General features: G+C 37.9%; 1 non-coding gene across 1 annotated transcript; it reads right to left on the bottom strand.

The window, feature by feature from the left end:
* Positions 1-1512: 1512 nt before the first annotated feature.
* On the bottom strand, positions 1513-1594 carry trnal-aag (transfer RNA leucine (anticodon AAG)). Its single transcript has one exon. It is a non-coding gene; the product is annotated as a tRNA-Leu (tRNA).
* Positions 1595-3730: the final 2136 nt, after the last annotated feature.

Genomic DNA, 3730 nt, shown 5'->3' with positions numbered 1-3730 from the left:
TACAATTTTCATTGTTACAAAGCAGCTGCACATGAGACACATTGACTACAAGCAAAACAATCAAAGTTGTACCTGCAAAAACAAGAAAAGGTTGAAAACACAGAAGACAGACACACCCACACACAAAACACTCCACACACAGAACACGCACACGCACCAACACACACAGACACAGAGACACACACACACCGGATGCGCACGCACACACACACACACACACACACACACACGTACGTACACAGACAAGTACGCACACACACACACGCTCAGTGAGAGCACACATTTAGGATATTTAGGATAAAGGAGAGAGAAGCACAGGTCAAATATAACAGATAATAAATTCCTATATGCAATATTAATTAAGTAAAACTTTAAAATTCTAAAGCAGCCCCCCCGGTCAGGCAGATAGTGCAAAAACAGTATGCAAACGGTGGCGAGGAACCCAAAACTCTAATCGAGAAAAAAAACCTCAGGAGAACCCAGGCCCAACCAGGGGATTCCAGTTCCCCTCTGGCAAAAGCTGCTGCCTCTGCACAAGCTCCAGAGAACTTGCACAACAAGGCTAAATAAAATAAATAAACTTAATAATAAAATAAATTATAGTTTAAGATTATCATTAATAATCTAATAGCATTTGAAATTTTGTGGTGAAGACATGTCAAGAGACCGCGTCCTTCTTTATCCAGCTCTATCATCTCAGCTCTTGTCAGGTCCCCACTTCCCATTCTCCGCTCTACCATCAGGTCAGGCCATGAACTGCATCCTGCTCGCTGTGGTAACCTTGGAACAATGAGACAAGACTGGCTGAGAGTAGAGTACTGTTCTGTACTCTTTGATGCAACAAGTACNGTACACGGACCGGAATGCCATATTGAGGCCAAAATCCGTTTTTTAAACGGCAAACGAAAAATAAAATATCGGGCCAAAAACGAAATTTCCGTTTGGTGAACTAAACGAAAAAACGAGAAACTAGTCATTTTTCAATTTCTCGTTATGTGATTTCGAATAGGATATCAAATGATAAAACGTACACGGACCGTTTTTAAACGGTCGTTGCATTTTTTGTTACTTTTTAAGCAGGTATGTCTTGGACCGTTGTCATTGATCACATACACCATTAGATGTCGCGCAACACTTTCGCACGAAAATGAATATGCTCTAACGTTAGTATTTCCCTCTCGGTCCTGTATAGTTCTGTTTGTCTACAATAATATTTTTATCAGAGCATAACATTTATCTATTTACATTTAACGAATTGTTGGTAGACCCACATCACCACATGCCGGTCATGTTGCATTTTATACTATGCAATGATAAATTATATACCACAGTTACAATAATATTTTCAGCTCGATATTTCAATACCGAGGCGTTGCAAATCGTCTATGATTGATTATTGTTGACATTCAAACGTATCTATTTGCCGTGAGGATTCTGTAAAAAAAAGTATGAAGTATATGTAAGTGGACGTCTCTGCTGCAAGGAAATTTAGTGTTTAAAAATGAAAACTATTGGCAGCGGTGGGATTCGAACCCACGCCTCCGAAGAGACTGGAGCCTTAATCCAGCGCCTTAGACCGCTCGGCCACGCTACCTTAAGCTGTGCGTAAGAAACCTAGTTATACACTTTCAGTGGTGTTCTTTTAAGTTTAACATATTTCCCACGTCGTTACCACAAATTTACTATAAACATGTGAATTCTTGCAGAAAATTAGCCTATGCACTAACGTTATGCATAACGATGGACCAAGTTGTAATAGAGCTGTCTGTTGTGTTGGTGCTGAAACCCTTACACCTCACAGTCTATGAGTTTAACATTGTAACATCTGTTTATGTGTGATCTATAGTTTCATTTACACACACTGCAAGTCTCAGTCTTTTTATAAGTAGGTACACGAGATACAGTATGAACACACTTGGTTCACTAATAAATGCAAATGCAAAGCGAGCATGTATTGAATGAAAACCTGATAAAGGGAGTGCAAATTAGTGAAAAGGCTGTCATAGAGATGGGATCAATTATATGGTGACAATGACCTCTGCTGGTGAATGGGGTGACATGATTTTAATTAATCCCACAGATAGCTACTTCGTTCCATAGTCATGCACAGCACAGCACTCCTCGAGGTCATACACGACTCCAGCATGTTACAGTTGTAACCGGTCCCACTCGCACAGCACGGGCCTCGAACCGGAAACGGTTCGGATAGGAGACGGGCGCTTTAACGAGGAGGCTAAAGACCGCAGTTTCTAGTGGCTCTGTTGGTCGGTGAGTGAGGTTTACACACTGCACAGCTCTTCACTAGCTGGCCTCCGTTACACAGTACCCCATCAAAAGGGACCCTGAAGACAAACAACCAGATACAAAAACAGTTGTGACCAGAAACAGTGTTGAAATTTTTTTTTTCTGAAATACGAATGTGCATGTCTTAACTCTCTTTTAGACATACTAAACACATTCTGATTCACTATTTTGTAAAACATCAACATATCACATTCACATCATTCTGTATAAATAAAGTATGTTTTGTGTTATTCCATACTAGTTTGGAATGATGATCTTAGATCTTTAAACATTATAATTCATCTTTAGCAAATAAATATTACAATTAGATTAGATTATAGTGCATGCTTTGATTATCGACCAATGCTTTATTTGCTATATTTACTAAATATGTAATAATGGCTGTGAAAAAAGCTCAATAAAATTGTCCCATTATTGTTTACCCTTAATTTTGACATCTATTGTAAAAAAAATGTTGGTTCAACTTTAAAAAAATAAGTTACATGGTTGCCTTAAAATTTAGTTAATTCAACTTAAAAATAGTATTCAACACAACGAGTCTGCATCAAATGAATTGAGTTAACTAATATTTTTATATTGCATTAACTCCAAATTTTAAGGCAACCAGGTAACTTATTTTTTAAAGTTGAACCAACAAAAAGCGACAAATAACTGTTTACAGTAAAAAACAATATTAAATTTTATAATATTCTTGTTTTATTGACTAATAAGTTATTCACGTTGTATGTTTGTATAATTCCTGCAGAAGTTAAGTAAAATCATCACCCACTTTTTTCTTTCCATTCTTGGATCAAAGATGAGATGCCCTCTTTTACACATTAAATTCACAAAAGTGAAGTATACACATAGAAAACATTAAATGCACGTAAAATGTTAACGTTAATGTTCAAAGAACATATTTTTACTAGGGCTGTCAATGTTAACGCGTTAACGCATGCGATTAATTTTTTTAATTAACGCGTGAAAAATATTTAACGCAATTAACGCAGCATCTGTTTGTTTTAACATCCTTTGTCTAGCGTTACATTATGTAATCAGGCTCTTATTCGTGTACAGGCTTTTAAACCACTTAAGCGCAATTTTAAACAGTTGCTTTGACGCGTTCAATGAAGACAGACAGCTTCTAAACTGTGGGACGCGGCAAAACGCAACGCGAGGTCCAGTCTGGTGTAAACAGTCACGGGCTGAAGGCTGCGTCGGTGAATCTCTGTCAGACAGCGCATCCGTGTTAAATTCTCTTTCGTGCTTGAACGGATAAAACCACACAAGATTATGTCAGAAAGCCCGTTTTGTCTAGCATTTTCTTAAGCAAGACTTCAAAGTGTAAAATAAAATCTTAAATGAATGCAAAGAGTTGTGAAAATGGGAGTGCGGTGACGGTCAGATCTGCGTACTGAGACAGCTCTTAAAGGGGCCGCGTTCTTAA

The sequence above is a fragment of the Triplophysa rosa genome, unplaced genomic scaffold (genome assembly GCF_024868665.1).
Source record: "Triplophysa rosa unplaced genomic scaffold, Trosa_1v2 scaffold34_ERROPOS1928816, whole genome shotgun sequence".
Classification (NCBI taxonomy): Eukaryota; Metazoa; Chordata; class Actinopteri; order Cypriniformes; family Nemacheilidae; genus Triplophysa; species Triplophysa rosa.
The sequence above is the reverse complement of the archived record's forward strand: the minus strand, read 5'-3'. Positions and strand labels throughout refer to the sequence as shown.